Source organism: Panulirus ornatus, chromosome 62, assembly GCF_036320965.1.
Source record: "Panulirus ornatus isolate Po-2019 chromosome 62, ASM3632096v1, whole genome shotgun sequence".
NCBI classification, from domain to species: Eukaryota; Metazoa; Arthropoda; class Malacostraca; order Decapoda; family Palinuridae; genus Panulirus; species Panulirus ornatus.
Window position 1 is genome coordinate 9,142,650 of NC_092285.1, and position 24,731 is coordinate 9,167,380.

A 24,731-nucleotide genomic window follows, 5' to 3' on the forward strand; every position below is an offset into this window, starting at 1 on the left:
AGACCCCCAGATATGATCAAAATGAAGGGATTAAACCTGATATGTTAAATCTAGACAGCACAATCCCCCGATGCAAGTGAATCTAGATAGCACAATCCCCCGATGCAAGTAATTCTAGATAACACAATCCCCGGTGCAAGACCTCCAGATATGATCAAAATGAAGGGGTTAAACCTGATATGTTAAATCTAGATAGCACAATCCCCCGATGCAAGTGAATCTAGATAGCACAATCCCCCGATGCAAGTATATCTAGATAACACAGTCCCCCGGTGCAAGGCCCCCAGATATGATCAAAATGAAGGGGTTAAACCTGATATGTTAAATCTAGACAGCACAATCCCCCGATGCAAGTATATCTAGATAACACAATCCCCCGGTGCAAGGCCCCCAGATATGATCAAAATGAAGGGATTAAACCTGATATGTTAAATCTAGACAACACAGTCCCCCGATGCAAGTATATCTAGATAGCACAGTCCCCCGGTGTAAGACCCTCAGATATGATCAAAATGAAGGGATTAAACCTGATATGTTAAATCTAGACAGCACAATCCCCCGGTGCAAGACCCCCAGATATGATCAAAATGAAGGGATTAAACCTGATATGTTAAATCTAGATCGCACAATCCCCCGGTGCAAGACCCCCAGATATGATCAAAATGAAGGGATTAAACCTGATATCATAAATGCACGACATCATGAGTTATATCTCCTAACCGTATTGACAGATCTCCCTTACATAACCCATAACAAACTTTTAACGTCCATATACCAGCAGTCCAACTCTATCTTCACTACAGTGATAGACGATTTGATTGCAAGGTAATTGAATAAGCGCCGTGCGCCCCCTCTCTGGGCATTCTTGAAAGCGTTTAACACCGTTGTCTAATGCCATATCCGGCCAGTGTCTTGTTTAGATTTGATCTATCACACGTTCGTTGATTTTCTGTCGTGGGCAGTGTGGCTGCGCATGAAGGATGTACGATGATAGTCCCTGGCGAACGATACTTTCGCCATGGGACGAGTTCTTGGGAGAATAGGGTGTCGCTTGATGTACGATGATACTCCCTGGCGTACGATACTTTCGCCATGGGACGAGTTCTAGGGAGAATAGGGTGTCGCTTGATGTACGATGATAGTCCTTGGCGTACGATACTTTCGCCATGGGACGAGTTCTTGGGAGAATAGGGTGTCGCTTTGACTTGCTAACGGCCTGTGATGTGGTAAACGACAGTACGTGTGGTGTGGTCGTAAATAACGAGCTAAATTGCCTCGTTCAAGAGAGCTTCATCGCATGTGGTCAGTTCGTTTTGAATGTCAAGCTTCGTGTACAGCTTACGAGTAGTTCCCCATCGTTAGGTCTGGGGTACACGAATGGTTCCGTCTTTAGTCATTCTGGTGATGCATAGCATAAGGCTCCCTTTAACCCTTTGAGAACGTAAGTTATAACCCTTGAGCACGACAGGTCGACCCTTGTGCATAATGGCTTGACCCTTGACCTGTGAAGTGTGTTTGCAGGTCATATTCTCTGGTCCAAATCATCCAGTAAAAGATAATGACAAATGCCTCCAAAAATATGCCCTCTTGCTCAGATGTCCTCCTCCTCCGTTCATTATGCATTCCTTGTTGATGCCAAAAGGACTTGAGGATTGAGCCACTAAAGGAAAACTCATATAGCTTCTTTCCTTTCCTAATATCTCATGGAGTTCATGAGGAAACTCACTTGCCTGCTACGCGCGCGGTACACAGCCAAATTTCCCTTCCAAATTAGCAAGATGGAAAATTTTACGTCGGCGTTTCCCAGCCCTGGACCTCGCTGACTTGACTCTGAGGGAGATGGGAGTTCCGTGAACACCTCTGCTCTGGATGGCACAGGATTTTGCTATGGTACAGTGGAGTCATCCTTGGAAACAGGAGAGAAAGAGAGAAAGTAAAAAGCAGCACCCATGTACTTTCTGAGCGTCGTAAAAGGCAGGCGACTGACTAAAAGGGACGGGAGTGCGTTTGCCCGGAAATCCTCTCTGCCTGCATTACTCATTCCCAGAAAGTAGATACAGAAAAGGAGGAGGCTAGATCAGGGCTGTTCCTCAAAGGCTCAATTCCTCCCATCCTGGCGCTACCTCTGAAATGGCTGGAAAAGATGAACAAGCACCAAATATATCAACATGGACTCTGGGTGTTTCCCATCTTCCTAGATGCAACGTGGAATATCTATCGATAAATCTGGTCATTTCCAGTTATCAAACTTGTCTTTCCTTTACAGCAATGTCTTATACTCGACTCTCTACCAACTAAGGCTTCTCTCGTGGATCCTGAACATATTATTGCTTGAAGAACCATATTTTTTTTTTCGCTTGGCAAATGAAAGTCGGAAATGCATTCACGTTCGACACTAGCCTTCTTTCAACTAAGGCTTCTCTTGTGGATCCTGAACATATTATTGCTTGAAGAACAATATTTTCTTTTTCGCTTGGCAAATGAAAGTCGGAAATGCATTCACGTTCGACGCTAGCCAAGCCTTCTTTCAACTAAGGCTTCTCTTGTGGATCCTGAACATATTATTGCTTGAAGAACAATATTTTCTTTTTCGCTTGGCAAATGGAAGTCGGAAATGCATTCACGTTCGACACAAGCCAAGCCTTCTTTCACGAAGCTTGGATATATTTCTGCAAGAATGACACTCTGACGTACGTCTGCTTTGCGGATATAGAACCTAAAATACAATCAAATCCAGATTCATTTTAATAGGAAGACGATTATAATTAGTCCCTATTTAGTCTTGTCGTAGAGGAGGATTTAAGGCATTCGAATCATTTTTCATAAGCTTTAGAATCTATTTACCACTGTCGTTGTATTTTATCTACAAGCGTCAAGTTCTATTTCAAAAAGCATTCTGGGCGGTTATCTGCATTTAGTAATACAGCGAGAGGTGGGTGAATATGTAGTTTGGTTGGTTTACCCGAGTTAATTACCCGTTGAAACGGCAGTGCTGAGGTTGGGGCAAAATGAATATATGAGTAGATTTAAGATGTTGTGTTCCTAGGCAGTCATCTTTCTTCATTCTCTGCTGTTAATTAGCGTTTGATATATGTATATTTTCTTGTTTATTAACTTCATCTCGCTGTCTTTAACGTCATATACGTTTTCTAGCTCAGAGAGAGAGAGAGAGAGAGAGAGAGAGAGAGAGAGAGAGAGAGAGAGAGAGTCCAACTCGTTTTCTCGAATAACAGACGCAAGAATAACGCCGCCCCTCACCACCAGGTGGCCGAGGTGTTAGGCGACCCTGTGTGTCACATGCGACTACTTTCTAATGTCTCATAATGTTTGTACGTCAGGACGATTCTAGGTATACGGTCTGTGTTGATGTCTTTGCCAGAGTTTGTTGTCGTAAGACAAGATAGCTAGATTTTTATAGTGTTCCATTCAACTGTTACTGACCCGTTTGTCTTCTTGTTCTGTCTTTGCAGGAGAAAGCGTCGGGAAAGCGCGGAAATTGACGCGAACTGGCGAGAAACTGTACGATGATCCAGCCCTGCTCATGCTAACGCCAATGGGTCTCGCCTCCCGCATTTTAACTCGCATCTCTCACTCGTCTTCCACATTTTAACTCGCATCTCTCACTCGTCCTCACGGGTCTAACGTGTGCACAGCCAAAGTGTATATGGTCATAGTAGACTCCTCCTCTTCAACTCCTGAAGAAGGCAGCCAGAGTGTATGTGGTCATAGTAGACTCATCCTCTTCAACTCCTGAAGAAGGCAGCCAGAGTGTATGTGGTCATAGTAGACTCCTCCTCCTCAACTCCTGAAGAAGACAGCCAGAGTGTATGTGGTCATAGTAGACTCCTCCTCCTCAACTCCTGAAGAAGACAGCCAGAGTGTATGTGGTCATAGTAGACTCATCCTCCTCAACTCCTGAAGAAGGCAGCCAGAGTGTATGTGGTCATAGTAGACTCATCCTCCTCAACTCCTGAAGAAGACAGCCAGAGTGTATGTGGTCATAGTAGACTCATCCTCCTCAACTCCTGAAGAAGGCAGCCAGAGTGTATGTGGTCATAGTAGACTCCTCCTCCTCAACTCCTGAAGAAGACAGCCAGAGTGTATGTGGTCATAGTAGACTCATCCTCCTCAACTCCTGAAGAAGACAGCCAGAGTGTATGTGGTCATAGTAGACTCCTCCTCCCCAACCCCTGAAGAAGACAGCCAGAGTGTATGTGGTCATAGTAGACTCATCCTCCTCAACTCCTGAAGAAGGTTGCATCTCCACCTGACGGCCAGTAAGACCCCGGGAGACCGATAAGCCTTTAAAAAAAAAAACCCAATCACACAACAAGCTGACCAAACTTTCCACCTTCTCACAAAGCTTGAAAACGGGAGGTTGTGTGAAAGCGTGGTTCTCGTGATGAAAGTGTTCCAAAAAAAAGAAAAAAAAGCTTGATATCAGTGCTCATAGGTCGAGAAAAGCTTGAAAATAGTGCCAGCGGAGTTGTAAAAAAAGCTTGACACAAGTGCTGTCCTTGTTAGAAAAGCTTAACGCAAGTATTGATGTGTTTGAAAGCTTTACACAAGTGCCAAATGTGGTAGAAAAGCTTAACCAAGAGCTAAGTATCATAGAAAAGCTTGAACGAAGTCTACAAGTGTTAGGAAAGTTTGATACAAGTTCTAACCTTGTCATAGAAGCTTAAGCCGTGTTAAAAGAATAAGAATAATTTTGCCGCAAGGGCTTATAAAATTTAGAAAAGCTTAGCTTGGGTAGGAAATGGGCAGAAAACCACTTAACACAAGTGCTATAAGTGCTGGAAATACATCTCTCGGTTCTTTAAGCAGAAGGTCGACTATAGTCAAACCTCATCCTATGCTGCCAAGGGGATTTGGTAAGTACCATTGAGCCTGTATTCGTATCTAATTCCCTTTAAAGTCCTGTTTTGGAACTGTCTTGAATTACGTTTCATATCTATAGTTCCTAGTCTGGAGCTGTTTTGAATTACATTTCACGTCCTTAGTTCCTAGTCTGGAGCTGTTTTGAATTACATTTCACATCCATAGTTCATGGTTTGGAGTTGTTTTGAATTACATTTTTTGTCCATATTTCATGGTCTCGTAAGGATGGCAGGGTAGCAAGTTTGCCCATAGGGAATTTTGAGGCATTCCCACTTGCCTTTTGCAAGCCTGTGGGATTGGGATTTTGGGATCCTCATCCCACAGTAGGTGCACTTGATCCACTGCTGCAAGCACTGGTTGTACAGAGGAGCGAGTCCTGTATGCTGATTTAGGCGATGTATTATGGTAGTGAGTTATACTCCCGCCATCTTAAGTGAGTCAGACGATGAATGAGATGCGGAGATGAGTGAGTGGCTTTCCTGTTGTTTCTAAGTGAATCAGATGATACTTTTCTGTTGTTTCTAAGTAAATCAGATGATACTTTCGTACTGTATGGAAGTGAATCAAATGATGCTTTCCTGTTGTTTCTAAGTGAATCAGATGATACTTTCCTGTTTTTTCTAAGTGAATCGGATGATACTTTCCTGTTGTTTCTAAGTGAATCAGATGATACTTTCCTGTTGTTTCCAAGTGAATCAGATGATACTTTCCTGTTGTTTCCAAGTGAATCAGATGATACTTTCCTGTTGTTTTCAACTGAATCAGATGATACTTTCCTGTTGTTTCTAAGTGAATCAGACGATTCTTCTTTATCTTAAGTGAATCAGATGATGCATTCGCGCTGTATATGAAGTGGATCATATAATGCATCCCTGTTGTATCTTAAATGAATCGGGGCATCCTTCACTGCTGTATCAGTGAGTCATATGATACTCCTTTTTGTATCAGTGAGTCATATGATATTCCCCAGATGTATGGTTAAGTGAATCAGACGATAAATTAGTGAGTATTTTACCCTACTGTGTCTGAACATGTCGACAGTAAAGGTTAGGAAGGTAAAGACCCATGATTTTGAAAGACAGAATGAGCTGTCAAACTGTCGTGTCAAGATTTGAGATGAATGAAGACGAAATTAGTCTTCAATCACTTTGGGCAATTGATTGTGGTCATTACCACAGAAGGTATTTGAGGTGGTAGTCAAGAAATTTGGGCTATTAATTGTGGTAATTGCCACAGAAGGTATTTGAGGTGGTAGTCAAGAAATTTGGGCAATTAATTGTGGTAATTGCCACAGAAGGTATTTGAGGTGGTAGTCAAGAAATTTGGGCTATTAATTGTGGTCATTACCACAGAAGGTATTTGAGGTGGTAGTCAAGAAATTTGGGCAATTAATTGTGGTAATTGCCACAGAAGGTATTTGAGGTGGTAGTCAAGAAATTTGGGCAATTAATTGTGGTCATTACCACAGAAGGTATTTGAGGTGGTAGTCAAGAAATTTGGGCAATTAATTGTGGTAATTGCCACAGAAGGTATTTGAGGTGGTAGTCAAGAAATTTGGGCAATTAATTGTGGTCATTACCACAGAAGGTATTTGAGGTGGTAGTCAAGAAATTTGGGCTATTAATTGTGGTAATTGCCACAGAAGGTATTTGAGGTGGTAGTCAAGAAATTTGGGCAATTAATTGTGGTAATTGCCACAGAAGGTATTTGAGGTGGTAGTCAAGAAATTTGGGCTATTAATTGTGGTCATTACCACAGAAGGTATTTGAGGTGGAAGTCAAGAAATTTGGGCAATTAATTGTGGTCATTGCCACAGAAGGTATTTGAGGTGGTAGTCAAGAAATTTGGGCTATTAATTGTGGTCATTGCCACAGAAGGTATTTGAGGTGGTAGTCAAGAAATTTGGGCAATTGATTGTGGTAATTGCCACAGAAGGTATTTGAGGTGGGAGTCAAGAAATTTGGGCTATTAATTGTGGTCATTGCCACAGAAGGTATTTGAGGTGGTAGTCAAGATATTGCCTCCCCTTGGGCATATCATCAGGTTTTTATTATCGATGGGGGAAGCAAGAGGAAGCCTTGCAATCATTCGGGAAAAAATATGTATACGAGAAAAAGTATATACACACGTATACATACATATTTCACACAGCCTACAGCTCTCGAATCAGCATAGACAATAGTCAGAGTTCGTAGAGGTCTCGTCCGGCATCAACACACAAGAGTGTGGACGATCTCTCCCTCTTCGGGGAGGGTTGGTTGTGGGGTGTTGGGGGTCAACAAAAGGTCATACACCACCAATCCGTGCGTCGGACGTGAGCCCGACGCCACAATGGGACGGTCAACCTTACCGCCGGATGAGCAAGAGGGGGGGGAAAGACGCATAGCTCTGTATTGGCTCGAGTTTAGTTTGAGAGTTAGTTGGAGAGGATTTTGTTTTATTGAAAGGCTCAGAAAAAATGGGAGCGATGAAAGGCTGGCATCACAAAGACTTATTAAGCTCAGAGGCAGTTCGTAAAATTTTTTTTTTTGTTTTCCAATTTATTCAAACATGTGGTGGGAAAAGGACAGAGGAACATCGTATATATATATATAATGGGAATGTTTGAGGAGGTTGTTGATTGAGCGAGTGTGTGTGTGTGTGTGTGTGGTACCATGTATGTTTATCGGTGTCTGTGTGCGTATGTGTGGGCGTACGTGCGTATTGTCTATTTGTACGGTACGGAAGGAGGGCCTGCACGTGTGTGTGTGTGTGTGTGTGTAATTACTGTTTATGTGTTATGGGGACAGAGTTTTACACTCGTATTGCCCCCGTCTCTTAACCTTGTATATATGTACCATATCCTTACTCCTATGTATTTCTCATCAAATCATCTCATGTATGGCATAACTCACGTAGAGTTCAAACTAGAAATAGCGATTATATGCCATTTGATTCCTTCGCTGCCGGGAAACAATGGCGTAAAGTTTCATGAGGTTATGATTTGGTCTGTTCCATTTATGAGGACGAGAGATGCTGCTGGTTACACTCTGAGTCTCCTAGTAGACGACCGGGTATCGGACATCAAGCGAGCTTTAAGTGCGACACAGGAACACGCAGGCGCCACAGTGAACACCCTTTCACAAACTAAGACAAATGAAAGAAAAAGAATTTGAAATAAGTTATGGAAAAGAGATAGAATTAGCTGTCACGAAGACGAACCAACTTGTTTGGAAGCTGACATTTCATTTTAAACATGAATGTTTTCCCTGTGATAGTGATGGGGCGTCAGAAAACCACGATCGTCTCTGGGGAAACACCCATCTTATGAGAAGGGAAAGAAAATCCCTTCCATTTCCCCATATGGGCGGAAAAAGTTTCCAACCCCCCCCTGCCTTTATCTCTCAGCTCCTGGGTGGAATTGTCCGGTCTTTGGCCATTTCAATCGGAATGACAGAACCGATTTGTCCCCGTCTACGAGATGAAGACTTTGAAGACCTTTCCGTTGGCTCCGATGGCGATGAATCATTGTTGAGACTTCGGTCATAGACCTCACCCCTCTGAGTCTGAATTCATTTTCACGTCTTGTCTCTCACACACACACACATTCTCGATGATTATCCTCTTGGTGTGTCGCACACTTCTCATCAGGCTTCTTTTAGGTTGATGTTTCTCATCGTACTTTTCTCAATAGCCTTGTCCATCGTATACCGTCAGACTTTTGTGACACCTCATCCATCATCATAGCCTTTAGAACACCTCCCTTCCTGAAAGCTGGGTGCTTGCGTGCTTGTGTCCCAGGCCACGTCACGCAGCATCCAATGAGGCACAGCACGAACCACCCGACGGGCCACTTGTTCCCAAAGACAAAGAGTAAATTGGCACTTCGATGATTGCACGACTTGGGCGTTTGTCCCCATCCTTCCAAAGGCAGACAGAGGATAGAGCTCTTTGCCTTTCCATGTTCCATCCAGGCGACTATATCCAGCCTTGATGTTGGGGGGGTATCAGTATAGTTAGAATGAACTACATGTTGGCCTGGAGTCTCGTTCCAGGGCTTTGGTCTGGAAGCAAGTTGAGTTGCTGGCGCTGCCCCGATCAATCAGGTTGTTCGAAGCCGAAGTTTGGAAGGCCTGGACATACCTTCCACTATCTGGTTGGCCAGATATGCTGGGTAGATATCCGTTCTGACGATAATTTCGAAATTCTTCGACACAGAGTTCATAATTTCCACGTATTTCCATGCCATCGACAGTTTAGGTTCCAGAGTTCTGCTGTCATGTGAGACTGTATATAAGGCATCTTGTGCTGGAATTATTTTATAAGGCTTCCCCAAGCCCATCATGCTGATATGATATATATTTTCGGGGCCTAGACCAGTAAACACTCCCTCCACCATTTTCCGTAGGAAGATTCTTTGTCTGCCTTCTCCTCGCCGGAAATTTTTCCGGAGTGTTTTCAGTCGACCAGAGTAATGTTGATATTATGTGGGTCGTGGACGATCGCTTCTTCCCTCTTTCCAGTTCGATTCTTTCGTCTGCCTGGAAGGAGGGCAACGTTAGTCCACAAAACTAACTCAGCACTCTTTCCAGATTGATTTTTTCTTCTGCCTGGAAGGGGGCAACGTTAGCCCACAAGACTACTCTCTTTCCAGTTCGATTCTTTCGGCTGCCTGGAAGGGGGTCACGTTAGCCCCAAGACTACTGTCTTTCCAGTTCGATTCTTTCGGCTGCCTGGAAGGGGGTCACGTTAACTCACAAGAGTAACTCTTCCCACTTTTCAGTTCGATTCTTTCGGCTGCCTGGAAGAGGGGCAACGTTAGTCCACAAAACTAACTCAGCACTCTTTCCAGGTTGATATTTTCCTCTGCCTGGAAGGGGCAACGTTAGCCCCAAGACTACTCTCTCCAGTTCGATTCTTTCGGCTGCCTGGAAGGGGGTCACGTTAGCCCACAAGACTTCTCTTCCCACTTTCCAGTTCGATTCTTTCGGCTGCCTGGAAGGGGTAACGTTAACTCACAAGAATAACTCTTCCCACTTTCCAGTTCGATTCTTTCGGCTGCCTGGAAGGGGGTCACGTTAGCCCACAACATTTCTCTTTTCTCTTTCCAGTTCGATTCTTTTGGCTGCCTGGAAGGGGGTCACGTTAGCCCACAAGACTGTCTCTAGTCTGGAGTGTAAAGGTACTTTGAAGAGCTTTAATATTCGTCTCTCCTTTCGTCATCTTGAAGCTTCGTAGGATCCAGCCTACCATCTTCTTGCCAGAGGCCGAGATGCCTCTGTTCCACATTTCTGTAGCCCATACCTCTGTGCATCGGTGCAGCCACAATCTGCTTCAAAAGTTTACGCGGTGAAAGTTGCAACTATTTCGAAACCCTTTACCGGACGTTGTTAAAAAGAGAAAAAAAGGGGGGATAGGGGGCCCCCCCATGAGTATTTTTTTTTTTTTCCTTGCCACATTCTGTCCTGACAACGAACGGGGCAGCACTCTCCGCCACAGCAAACACACAGGTGCCACACCACACAAGGCTCATCACCGAACGAACGCTGTGCCACAGCGGGTAGACGAATTGATGTGTGAACGCATACGAATGACGAAACGTGTTGTGTTTTTGTGTGTGTGTGTGTGTGTGTGTGTGTGTGTGTGTGTGTGTGTGTGTGTGTGTGTGTGGATAGACAGATAGATAGATATGATATGATAGACATGATATGGAGAAGAGATTACATACCAGAAAAAAGGAATGATGGGATGAAAATAGATATATGGTGCTGAGCGTGGATGAGTGTGGTGTTGCCAGGTGATTTAGCTGTTGCCAGGTGACCAAGCTGTTAGAGAGGTGACCTGATTGTTGGCAGGTGACCCAGCTGTTGGCACGGGGCCTAGCTGTTGGCAGTGAGCTAATGGGAAAGTAAAAGGAGGCTTCACGCACTTGAACATCACCTCCACGGAGCATATGAGCCCTGGGTGGTTAATGCCCCCCCAAGGTAACCTTTAATGTATTACCAGCGATGAATTAACAAGTACAACTCAGCCTCGAGTTGAAGGACCGGTTGTTGGTGAACAGAATCTTGAGGGCACACTAATCCCTTCTCTCTCTCTCTCTCTCTCTCTCTCTCTCTCTCTCTCTCTCTCTCTCTCTCTCTCTCTCTCTCTCACACACACGCTGTAATGGGCGGTGCGAAAGATCCATTGCAAACACTTAAGGGCTCAACTGGTCTCTCTCTCTCTCTCTCTTCTCCCCTCCCCTCCCCTCCCCTCTCTAGTTCTTTGTTGAGAGAGAGAGAGAGAGAGAGAGAGAGAGAGAGAGAGAGAGAGAGAGAGAGAATGGTGGTTTGTTATTGTATAGGAAAAAATGGCAAGAAAGAAATAGTACGGAATTTTGGAAAGTTTTTCGCTAAGAACGTATAAAACAGGTCGATTGAGTTCCGTCGATTTGGGGTCGAGTGATCGACCTTTTGGTTATGCATTATGTTCTGCTATTCCTTAATGCCCTCTAGGTGTCGAGCAGTCGACCTGAGGGTTAATGTATCCTGTTCCAGTGTCGAGCAGTCGACCTAAGGGTTAATGTATCCTGTCCCCGTGTCGAGCAGTCGACCAAAGGGCAGTGTATTCCCACCTAATCTTGCTTAAAATCCTTGAAACGTCGAGTAATAGAGACTCGAGCAGGATGCCCATACCCTCCCCCTTATCAACACAGAGAGTAGTCCGGTCGACTCATTTGGCCACCACGGTCGAGCAGTACCGCTCCGCACCGTAAAGAGGGGGGGGGGGGAGAAGATCGTACCGTTGTACCTTCCGGAAACTGCTTTGTACTGTCGTCGTCGGGGGGGGGGGGGTGTCATTAGGGTCTTATCTTATCTTATCTTATCTCCTTTAGGACCCCGCATGCAAATGCCTATGGCAGCCTCCACAGTAGGAGGAGTATGTGTGTGTGTGTGTGAGAGAGAGAGAGAGAGAGAGAGAGAGAGAGAGAGAGAGAGAGAGAGAGAGAGAGAGAGAGAGAGAGAGAGAGAGAGAGTGAATATTGGAGAAAGATGAATTTGAGATAATGGGTAGGAACCAGATAGATAGACAGATGGATGTGTGTGTGTGTGTGTGTGTGTGTGTGTGTGTGTGTGTGAGAGAGAGAGAGAGAGAGAGAGAGAGAGAGAGAGAGAGAGAGAGAGAGAGAGAGAGAGAGAGTTTGCCATTGGGCCAAGGGTAGGGTATAGCAAGCAAGCGAGAGAGAGAGAGAGAGAGAGAGAGAGAGAGAGAGAGAGAGAGAGAGAGAGAGAGAGAGTCCAGAAAGCCATTATATGGAGTGAATGTATGTATGTGTATAATGTATATATATATATACATATGTAATTACGCATGCGTGTGCACCTCTTTGTGCCTGTCTCACAGCCTTGATAGACTGTTCTGCCAACCAGAAAATACAGACCGTCAAGAAGAAGTGAGACACAGAAATGAGATGGCGATTGAAATATCAAAGACGATAGATAGGCCGCTGAGTATCACTTCGCGATAGACCGATCGAATCTCTTTGGGAACCTGGGCCGAAAATGTATTAAAAAGAACCGTAAAGACGTGAAACAGGGCGATGAAAAGACTCGGCTCCTTACTGATGCTTCGTTCAAGAGTGGAGCCGATGCTTCGAATCTCATAGATTTCAATTTATACGACCCATTCTCAAAAATGCAGTGTATATGAACCATTGTCATTATGCCGGATTTTACGATCCTCTGTCAATATTCTCAGTTTATATGATTCACATTAAAGTACTCGTATATCCAAAGGAAATGGGCTGCATAAACAGCTAGTCACTACCCGAATATTATATGAAGCTCCGAAGCGAATCATTACAAGACACTGCGTCTTGTGTCAGCGTCCGTGTTCTTTCCTTCCTTCCTTCCTTTCTTTCTTTCGCCGCTTTTGTTCCTTCATCTCCTGGGAAGATGCACGGGTTCTTTCTTCTATCTTTGGTATGTTAGGGTGGCTAGGGGAATGGATTATTACCAGTCCTGCCTTGGACTTAACGACTGTTAGGGTTCATTGCGGTCGTGACGCGTCAAGACCAAACCACCCTTCGAAACGTCTCGAACCTCGCTCAGACCAAACCACTGTTCGAAACGTCTCGAACCCCGCTCAGACCAATCCACTTTTCGAAACGTCTTGAACCCCGCTCATTCTTTCAGGCTTGTAACATAACTCATAAGCCACATATAAAGCCACACACACACACACACACACACACACACACATATATATATATATATATACACGCTCTCAGTGCCTATATGTATTGGGTCTTGTGTTGACTAGGAGGGGATGTGAGCCGGCGAAATGACCTGACGTGTTCAAAGTAACGAGTGACTTGGTTCGAGAGACGTTGCGAGACAGCGGGCGAAGCGCAGTGAAGCATCATTCCAAACTCTCCGAGCTCGTCTTCGATGTTCCCATGAGCGTGGCGCAAGAGGAGTGAGTCTCCTGCCACTGCAGGGGGCTGCGCTTCACTAAGGAGCAGGGTAATGGTGGTATCCTTTCGAGTGGGTCTCCTGCCACTGCAGGGGGCTGCGCTTCACTCAGCAGCAGGGGAATGGTGGTATCCCTTCGAGTGAGGATATCCTTCACGAGAATGCACTCCCAATTTTTCTTCTTCTTCTTGTCACCGTCGCCTCGAACGAAAGTCGACCTCGCTTAACCACTTGCGACCGAACCCCCTCGAGAGAGACAGGGTTGTGAACCTCGTATGAATAACCAATGAGGCGCGCTTTCCTTCCCCCCCCCCCCTCTTCCACGCCCTTTTCCCCCCCCCTCTCTCTCTACCCACCCCCTCCCCTCCCCAATTCTTGATGACCTCCGGGGGTCTCTGGGGGAGGGATGTATTCAAGGGGGTTTGGACCCTCCTTAACCACATGGGGGGGATTGTGTCAGGCGCCCTTTGGGGGTGAGGACCACGGGGGCGAGACACTTGACACCTGCCTGTGGCTGGCGAGACCCCCGTTGATTATGGTCGCTCCTACCGGTCCTGCTGCATGAGAGAGAGAGAGAGAGAGAGAGAGAGAGAGAGAGAGAGAGAGAGAGAGAGAGAGAGGGGGGGGGGGAATTAGAAAGAGTGACAGGGGATGCAAAACGAAAGAAATATGCGGAGTGAAAGACAAACAAACATAGATAGATAGGCAGATGGATAGATGAATAGATAGAAAGATAGGTAGCGAGAAAGAAGCATACAAAAAAGATAGACAGGAAATACAGGAAAGAGAGGAAAAAATGCTTACGGGATAAAAAAAAAAAAAAAGAACGGAGGAAGAAAAAACAGGCGGAGGGAAAAAAGAGTGAGAGAGAGAGAGAGAGAGAGAGAGAGAGAGAGAGAGAGAGAGAGAGAGAGAGAGAGAGAGAGAGAGAGAGATTTATTGGCGAATAACTTTAACTTTTCCGACCAATTTCTCCCGAGTGTTGGGGTCCGTCAAAGCAGAAGGCATTTGCCTGCAATTACCATTAAAAAAAAATGGCCTTCCCTTCCTCCTGGTGCAGGGACTTTTACCTGGCCTTTTCTCTTTTTCTTTTTTTTAACCTGTTTTCTCTTACCATACCATTATAACGCCACATCAACTGAGGTTCGGTTAGCCTGGTGATCACCGTGGTCCCGAACTGAACACCCGGATGTTCTACGTTATAGTATTCTGTTCAGGTGAAATTTACGGATGAATTGTGTACATGATTTGTTTAAAGTCTTTCGCGCTTAGGATGTATATAAGGAATGATCTACTTTTTATTTTGTAATTTACAAAATCATTTTGTGCCTCCCCGTAGCTTATCCTGAAGGCCAAACGTATGTTGTGAATAAGAGACGTGGAAAAGAAGATGATAGATTGATAACTTGAGGCAATAACGTAAAGGTAAATGTAGATATTGTAAATATACTGGAGTAAAGAGTGAAAAAGAAGATAGATTGATTACTTGATGCGGAAATAACGTGAAGGTAAATGTAGATATTGTAAATATACTGGAGTAAAGAGTGAAATGGATACAAGGTTACGTTGCGAACGAGAGGTCAGCTTCAACGAGGCTGTATCATCGTCAGCGGACGGAGAGGAGAACAGAGTTGTTCATTAGGGCCTTCTTATCTTCTCTAAGGAGCCCTCCTTACCCTGCTTCTTCATGGAGTGCGCCCTTAAAGATGCGGGAGGGGGCCCATAAGGGGAAAAATCCAAGGGTTATATTATCATACTGATGATAAATGTCACCGAGCTATGACCTATAATGACCCAAGGTCACCGAACTATGAGTTACAGTGACCTGAGCTCGGCAGACTATGACCCACAATGACCTGAGGTCACCGAACTATGAGTTACAATGACCTGAGCTCGGCAGGCTATGACCCGCAATGAGGTCACCGAACTATGAGTTATAGTGACCTGAGCTCGGCAGACTATGACCCGCAATGACCTGAGGTCACCGTGCTATAACCTACAGTGACCTAAGGTCACCATACTATGACCTGCAATGACCCAAGGTCACCGAACTATGGCCAACAATGACCCATCTTGACCGAGAGGTTTTTATGCCACTCTTGAGAGGCTGTTGTGGCCTGGACTGTTCCCGTGTCTGTGGCGCAGTTCCAGCGTCTGTGGCGCAGTCTCAGGCAGTCTGTGGCGCAGTTCCAACGTCTGTGGCGCAGTCCCAGCGTCTGTGGCGCAGTCCCAGCGTCTGTGGCGCAGTTGCAGCGTCTGTGGCGCAGCCCCAGCGTCTGTGGCGCAGTCCCAGCCCGTCATGAACACGGCACTGAGCGAGACATCGTCCAGCATCGGTACAGTCGTGTGTGTGTGTGTGTGTCTGTGAAGGCTTTATATTAAGAAAGACGACACACGCATCACAGACTCTCTCTCCAAAATGCGATTGAATCTTGGTATGATTTGAGGACACGAAAAGACAGCGTGTGTGTGTGTGTGTGTGTGTGTGTGTGTGTGTCTTTGTATGTGTGTGTGTGTAGTATGTCTTTGTATGTGTATGTGTGTGTGTGTGTGTGTGGTATGTCTTTGTGTGTATGTGTGTGTGTGTGTGGTGTGTGTGTGTGTGTGTGTGTGTGTGTGTGTGTGTGTGTGTGTCTTTGTGTGTGTGTGTAAACGGTGACAGAGTTCGTATCGCAGAGATGAGAGGATGGAGGGGAAGGAAATCCTTGCAAAAAATTCAGAAATTTATTGACAGAATGTTAGAGGAAGTGTGTGTGTGTGTGTGTGTGTGTGTGTGTGCGTGTTTGTGTGTGTGTACAGCAAGCGGTTATAGTTTGGAGGAGTGCAGGGAATAGTGTTTGAGGTTGTGTTTGGAGGAAGGGAGTGATGTTTGGAGGGGTGCAGGCAATAATGTTTGAGGTTGTGTTTGAAGGAGTGGAGGGGATAATGTTTCAGGTTGTGTTTGGAGAGGATAATGTTTGAGATTGTGTTTGGAGTAATGCAGTGGAATAATGTTTGAGGTTGTGTTTGAAGTGGTGTTTGGAGTATGCTGAGACATGTTTGAAGTTGTTTGTTAGTGGTGCTTGGAGTAGTGATTGAGGTTGTGTTTACAGCAGCGCTTTGACAGTGCTTGGAGCAGTAGTTTGGAGTTGTGCTTAAAGTTGTCTGTGGGGTGCTCTCTGAAGTGGTAGTTTAACCCAGTGGTTGAAGTGGTAGTTTGGTGTACTTTCTGAAGGGTTTGGAGTATTGGTTTGAAGGTGTGTTTGTTGAAGTCGTGTTCAACATAGTAATTTGTGGTAATGACACGAGTTCACTGTGGAAACTGAGCACACAAAACCAAATGAGGGACGGAAATTTGAATGAAGGAATGAATAAATGAATGCTACGTCGTCGGGAAAAAATGAATAAGTAAATGCTACGTCGTCGGGAAAAAATGAATAAATGAATGCTACGTCGTCGGGAAAACTGAATGAATGAATGCTACGTCGTCGGGGAAAGATGAATAAATGAATGAAGCACTTCATTGGTCAGGGTCGAGTTCTCCATAGAAGTCTTCGGGATCGTCATCCTTAGCCTCTGCAGATCGTGAATAACTGGCTCATTCATCACCCCAGATATTCCGACGGTTCATGAAGTACTCTCCGACCCACTCGTCTCCCCCCCCCCCCCCAACGTAACACCCCCCCCTACGTCACCCCACCGTCAACCCCTTCAAATAATGGGTGTCTTCCTGTTAATTCCAGGGCGTTTAACGGCAAATATAGATCCATATACATCGCCATCGTCATTGCCCGATGTGCCTTGTTAGAACTAGGAGATAAACATTTGTGTAACAGTTCTGTGGGATTATTTTCGTAAGTGATAATTTAGGAGCTCGATAAATTGGTAAACGAAATCAGATTTGCGTAATAATTATTTACAAGACATACATCATTATTTATTCATAATTTTTTCCAAAATGAATATTCACAGGCTAACGTACCATTTCCGTATATACATTTCATCTTCATAATTATTTTTTTAGAATGTACGAAATATCATATAAGAATTTCAGGGCTTTATTCCTGAAGTTAAAAAGTAAAGGATATGGTCGTGTCATAATTTGCACTCATGCACGTACACTGTGGCCATAGTAATATAGTTCCGTCATCTAAGATATGAGCTTGCCTTAGACAATCTTGGATTGTCGAATCAGCGTAATGATAGATGATTGATGACGATAGATAATGAATGATAAAGGAACAGGTGTAATTTAGGTCTAGGTAGCCATATGGGAAATTGAGTCATGATGGGGGTCGTGTGCACATTCTTCGATCAAACCAAGGTCTTTTAAAAGTACACTGAAGATGGGACCCACTTCTGTGTGCTGGCGACCCCTCCTTCGTCAGGAGGGAAGACGCCTCCCTCCTGCTCTCAACTCGACCTACGAGACAGACCAATTCCTGCAGGAGACGTCTCCACCCAATGTCTAAGGGCCTCACGCATCCCCCCAGGAGATCCGTTAGTCTCCTCGACCCACGAGACAGAACAACACCTGCAGGAGACTGCCTCCCCAAGTGTCTCGGGGCCTTACACACATCCCCCAGGAGGTCTGTTCGTCTTCTTGCAGTCGAGGCCAAAAGCGGCATCTCGACGCTCCCCAGAGAGAGTTCTCGGCTCAAGCCGGGAGCCGGAACGCCCCACCGAATTTAAGGGGAGAGGAGAGAGAGGGAGAGGAGAGAGAGAGGGGGGAGGAGTTTTCTTGGAACTGTGTGATCTCTGGGGAGGCTGGAGAGACCCGTAATTAACACAGTCCTACAGGAAGAGGGTCATTAGGCACCCAGTAAGTGTGCTTTAATCTTCCCTCTTTCCTTCCATTAGCCTCTGGAACCCGACGGCTCTTGGCCTTGTGCAAGACCTGGTCGGCCCTTGGCACGACGGTTGTGGCCCTTGAGCACGACCTTGTGGCCGTGGAGCATGACGGTTGAAGCCCTTGAGCACGACCTTGTGGTCTTTGGGCACGACGGTTGTGGCCCTTGAGCACGACCTTGTGGCCGTGGAACATGACGGTTGAAGCCCTTGAGCACGACCTTGTGGTCTTTGGGCACGACGGTTGTGGCCCTTGAGCACGACCTTGTGGCCGTGGAGCATGACGGTTGAAGCCCTTGAGCACGACCTTGTGGTCTTTGAGCGTGACAGTGAAGCCCTTGAGCACGACGGTTGAGGCCTTTGAGCACGAACTTGTGGCCCTTAAGCACAACCTTGTGGCTTTTGACCTCGACCGTGGAGCCCTTGCGGAAAGACTATGTGGCCCTTGAAGACGACAATGCGGCTCTCAAGTACGACAGCATGACCCTTGAGCTCAAGTGTACGAGAGTTGATGACGACAATAAGACCCTTTCATATAATAGCCTGGCCTTTGACCTGCCCATTAGGTCAGAGGCCAAGCCATCATTCCAGAGGACATACCGTCGTGCTCGAGGATCGTACCGTCATGCTCCAGTATCGTACCGTCATGCTCCAGTATCGTACCGTCATGCTCCAGGATCGTACCGTCATGCTCCAGTATCGTGCCGTCGTGCTCAAGGATCGTACCGTCATGCTCCAGTATCGTACCGTCATGCTCCAGTATCGTACCGTCGTGCTCAAGATCGTACCGTCATGCTCCAGTATCGTACCGTCGTGCTCAAGGATCGTACCGTCGTGCTCAAGGATCGTAACCTAGTACACCAGACGGCATACATAAGGACCCTGGGAAGGGATATCATAGACTGAGGTTTAATTACGAAGTGGAACGAAGGTGTATATATGGAAATTAGGAAGGCTCCCAAGGCGCAGCAGAGAGGCTACAGGCCGTATATGTTGGAGGCCATTATCCAGTTCTTCGTCAATGAGGAAGGCCGATACATTACCTCAGAGGGAAGCACTGTGTGTTTGCGTAGATCCACAGTACGTGAAACAAAGCGAAGCATAGCGTCGCTTCCAGCTGTGAGAAAAAAAACACACCCTCTAGGGCGTGACGCTGAGAAACATCGTGTGTGTGTTTTAAAAGAAAAACAAAAAACAAAAACCGACTTGAGGAATCCATTTTCTCAGAGAGAGAGAGAGAGAGAGAGAGAGAGAGAGAGAGAGAGAGAGAGAGAGAGAGAGAATTGGAACGAATTGTGCGCAGCCAACATCTCATGGCTTGGAGAGGGGGGGCTTCCCACCCCCCTCCCCCAATGGCTCAGACAGAGCTACCTCAAAAAAGTTTGCAGGTCCGGTCAGCATTAGCATAATAAATCCACGCCCCAAAAAAAGTTTTCCGAAAATATATCAACTCTTAAATAAGTCTCTCTCTCTCTCTCTCTCTCTCTCTCTCTCTCTCTCTCTCTCTCTCTCTCTCTCTGCTTATAGCTGACTTCTGGAAAAAATTTTTTATCATTCTGTGTCGTGATATGATATTGAATTCTAATAGGTCTTTTTCCTTTTTTGTTTTTTTGAGTAGGTTATAGTTTGGTTGTGTTTTTTTCCCTTCCTTTTTTGAATAGGTTAAGTTGGTTGGTTAGAGCTTTACCCATTAAGGAACCATTGCTCTAGATGGGGAGAGAGGAATGATTAGCTCATTTGCATGAGGAAGTATAGTAATCATAATTTTATTCCATAAGAGGTGATCTAATTAGCTCTTTTGTATAGACACATATAGTAATGATACATTTTACTCCTTAAGAAGTGATCATATCAAACTGAAGGACAGAAGTAGGAAATCTTTTCAGATGGGAAATCCTCTCCTCCTGTATAATCACTAACTAAAAGTAGAGACAGAAGATGGGGGGCCAAGCGAGAAATTTTCCTTTAATGTTTAGGTTTCTGTTCATTCCTCTACCTCACTAAGGTGAGCAGGTATACTGAAACAAAAGAGAAAATAGTGATTTAGAATCAGCTATTAACAAACTGTATTATACTGGCAGACGTTGTTTTGAATGTACCCCAATTAGGATCAAACGATTGCTGAACATTAATTCAATTTTGGGCATAAAGGGGATTTTTTTTTTTGATCGTCTGGCCAAATCCCTCTGTGACTTGCTGCCTTAGATTGCCTTCAGCCATCTACTTTAAACTACACACTTTCTCCCATTTTTTTTACTTATGATCTTTATTCTTTACTATCTACTTTATCATTAGTAACCGAGTCAGTACCCGCCATCACGTCTAGTCTCTCAACCACCATGCAACACCTGCGCCGTCGTGTTCACCCTCTTCCACTTCTTCGTCATCCTCGACCTACTGGTACTCGTTACGTCCTCCTCCTCCTCCTCCAAGTCTTGAGGGTGAGGGCGACCTCAGCAGGTGAGGTTAAGGGTACTAATAAGCCACCATCCTCACAGCCTCGCTTCCGGGTATATGGTTCACGTATAAGATGACGGCACGGTTCGTCACACGTCACTATAAGCGAGCGTCACTGTACTGAACGTGGTCGTATATGGCCGGCCTTCCACTATAAGGAAATCTCACACCTCTCGCACCATCCTTACGATTAAGCTGTCCTCGATATATCTGCAAAGTCCGTGTTTTTCTCTCTACTACACAGATATTACTTCTATTAGGTATGCCAGGGCCTTTTTTTCCCAGCATGAAGACTATCATATACCAGACTACATATTGTTCTTAGCTGTTTACTCGAAGCCGAGTATATGCGAGGTCGCTCATCTCCCTTATTGACAAGTTTACAAATCAGGATCGTGCTCGTTGCTGACTGGCCGGAGCTCAGCTTCTCAGCCAATCAGAAACTTGGTCGATCCTTCATGTTCAATGTGCCAGCGAATCACAGAGTTTCCCCAGCCCATCTGTATTGCATCTGAGGCATATAGAAGGGGGGGATATATATATATATATATATATATATATATATATATATATATATATATATATATGTATATGGGTAAGGCTCTAATCGTATTTGCCTTGCACTTTGACGACTAATTCCTCTAGTTTGCCAGAGCCCTTTAGGTCGACGCGCGGGCAGGAGTTGAGCGCTGGGAATAATGTTCGATGTCAAGCGGTGCGTTGGAGGAAAAGGACGCCCTCATGAATCAGCTCACACAGCTGTGGACAGCGGGGGTTATTTGCTTCAGAGAGAGAGAGAGAGAGAGGGAGGCTACAATCTCCCTGCGAAAGAGATGTTTCCAAGGCTAGACTTCAAGTAATTGTACGAGAGTAACCCTTCTTAAGCATCGTGTCTGTACTAGATAGATAGATAGATTGATAGATGGATAGATTTCCTCAATAGCTGTCCTTCTGCTTGAAGGGAGACGTGACTGTGTCTTGTCCTCTCCGGCGGGTAATGCCAGCCATTTTCATTGCCTTGCAAGACGAGAGAGAGAGAGAGAGAGAGAGAGAGAGAGAGAGAGAGAGAGAGAGAGAGAGTGGTCGTTGCCGTCACGGGACATGGGGTGGGGTGTCCAGTGACTTGAGCTGGCCTCCACCTCTCCCCGGTGAAGACAGATGTGCGTACCGGGACAAAGAACTTCGGAATAAGATGGAGACCAGGACAGAAGGGACTAGTTGACCCCACTGTCCCCTGCTGGGAGAAGACAGATGTGCCAAGAGTCATTTGCCGCCGGAGAGGACACAGCAGCAGTAGCCTCTTAGCAAGCTGGACACAAGTTGACTTCTACACTTCAGGAGAAGACATTGGGGGAGGTGACGTCCCGAGACATCTCTGTCCCAGTAGCTGACACAGCAGCCTCACACTGCGTCGAAGACAAGGTCAAAGAAATGTCCTCTCCTTTTCTACACCCCTCAGCGCCTATCCATCCCCCCCAAAAAAAAAAGAATACACGAAGGGCTGACTGAAGACAAGGCCAGAGATATGTCCTTTCCAGAGATATGTCCTCTCCCCTTCTGCAACCCCCCCTCAAATCCTATCCGGTCCCCCCAAAAAAAATTGACGAAGGGGATCGAAATTTCCAAACATTTACGAAGCGTTGACTGATACACGAGTAATCGGAATATTACGAGGATCAAGGAATCAAATACAGTCTTCAATTCCCCCTAACAGGATTGGCCAGTGGCAAGATGCAGATCCCACACACACATTACGAGGATGGAGGAATCAAATACAGTCTTCAATTCCCCCTCACAGGATTGGCCAGTGGCGAGATGCGGATCCCACACATATACACACATATCCAGCATCGTATTTACCAGTGTTGGAGAGACAAGGAGTTAGAGATAACAAAGTAAACAAAGATGGCTTCAAGGATGCTAATGCTGGTGTTATGCACAGGGAACTCACACACACACACACACACATACACACACACACACACACACACACACACACACACACACCTCCTTCCAAGTGCCTCATTTCCAGGGGCTCTGTTTCCTCAAGTGGTGGTAGTGGGTTGGCGGGAAATTTATAGAATTTTTCCCCCTGAACGCTTGATATTTTGCCACACGCAAAGAAATTTATGCCAAAGAAAATTCGGGTCTGGGAAAAGCCATCGCCATTCTCCAAATACCCCCACCAAGGAAGACATGGTCTTTCTGTTTCCATTCGACCTCACATCATAAACCACGATTTCGGACCAGCGTACCTCCCACACACACTTCCCTCGGGTGACAGGAGACCACACCAATATCAGGTCAGTGTGTGTGGGTGGGGGAGGTTGCGTTTCTCCCCCCCTCCCTTCCTTCCTTCACGTCGAAAATGACGTACGGGGAGCATTTATTTGACGTCACTGCTGAGTCGACTGAAATCCAAGGTTGCTTCACGAACGCCATTCCCTCCCCCCCAAGCGACCGATGGTCGCGTTCAACCCCACTAAATGTAGGCCATTTTTTTTCCCTTTTTTTTTCGTCTCGATTCGTTCGTGAGTTAGAGATACGACAGATTCATGAAGATGGTCTGTAGCTAATGGTTGTTATAGGGATGTTGTTATTGATATATATATATATATATATATATATATATATATATATATATATATATATATATATATATATATATATATGTGTGTGTGTTGTGGTGTGTGTAAAGGAGAGAGGAAAAGTTCATACATATATACATGCATACATCCACCCATGCATATACGAGTCCATGCATACCTACGTACATCTATGCATAGCTACATACATTCGTGCATTCAATTTGCATCAGTTCACTACGACACTAAATCCAACAGATTTCGCTGTTGAAGCCGTGTTTTCACAAAGTGATGACCAGCGCCCCATCTCTGTAGCAGGTCAGATAAGGAACCGCCTCTCAACCCACGCCATTAAGCACCAGTACGACTCTCACCCATCCATCCCAACCCCTCACGAACGAACCAACCAACCTCGCCCAACCCCACTTACCATCCGACCTCCTCTGTGATGTCCTCATAACGGGAAATGAAGTAAAGTGGTCCGTGTTATGACTTTGTCCTCATACACGCAACGCTGCAAGTTTTGTTATTCTTGCATTTTTCCTTTCTATGTATATTTCCGTATGCTTAGCATAAGCCTTACATGTATACATCCGTGTGTATTCATGGCTTTCATTCATACATAACGCGTTATACCACTCTTGCCGTTAGTTTACTGTTTGCTGAAGGGTTTACCGAACATTAAGGGATGTGGTCAACTAGGTTGTTTGTGTTCGGAGTTCGTAGACTCTCGAACTTGAGTATACAGACAGAGAGAGCCACCTGCCCCCAGCCATCTACTCCTGTGGTTAGATAGTTGTCCCCTGCATGTATGGCCACCAGCACTGTGTTTTTTTTTTGTGGTCTCGGGGAACTTCTCGCATCAAAAGATGTCTCATCACATGCCCTGCTACTGATCGAAGCGCAGCCTTGCAGATGCACGACCGCCTCTTCAGAGAAGAGGGGGAGAAACCCCTCCCCCCTCCCTGGCTAGTCAAGGATCGTGTCTAGGTATTTCTTGCCCTCCAGACCTTTGAGCGAATCAGATAAAGAGGGAGTTGAGCCGATCGCCAATTTAGTGGTCCCTCATCGACCAATGAACGTCTCAATCGTGCTTCTGTTTTCGCATCGCCAAACAGGAAAATACATTCCAAACCCATTAATCTTTTTTTTTTCTCTCTGCACTTCGGTCTTAACGTCTACCAAATCGCATTCCAACTCGAGTTCTTCTGTTCTAAGACGTTTGATGGATTATGTATAAAGGAAAAAACACCACCACCTGCTTATAGACGTTTAATCATCCAGCTATTAAACTGGTTTGAATCGCTTGTATACGAATAGATCTCATGCAACAGATACCCCATCTTCTCATTGGGCCCAGGGCGTCCAATCCTCCTCACACCAGGGCTAATCTTCCCTCTAATCCGTCTGATGGACGATATCCATATATGATGTCTGGTTCCAATCCCCGGCGGCCCCTATCTGTTTACACTATATGGTGTGTCAGGGGCTGGTGAATAAGATTCATTTGTAGGGCTTCCTCCTCCTCTTCTTCCTCTTCCTCCAC

At 45.5% G+C, this 24,731-nt stretch overlaps 1 protein-coding gene and 1 long non-coding RNA gene across 10 annotated transcripts in view; one reads left to right on the top strand and one right to left on the bottom strand.

The window, feature by feature from the left end:
- The window catches only part of LOC139745785 (uncharacterized), a 583,323-nt gene that overhangs the window by 347,805 nt on the left and 210,787 nt on the right, over positions 1-24,731 (top strand). The window contains exon 6 of the long non-coding RNA XR_011711955.1: positions 3,471-4,874. This is a non-coding gene — a long non-coding RNA (uncharacterized lncRNA). The remainder of the gene's footprint in view (positions 1-3,470; positions 4,875-24,731) is intronic.
- LOC139745784 (nephrin-like) overlaps positions 1-24,731 on the bottom strand; it is a 407,506-nt gene that overhangs the window by 251,640 nt on the left and 131,135 nt on the right. The window lies entirely within an intron of this gene.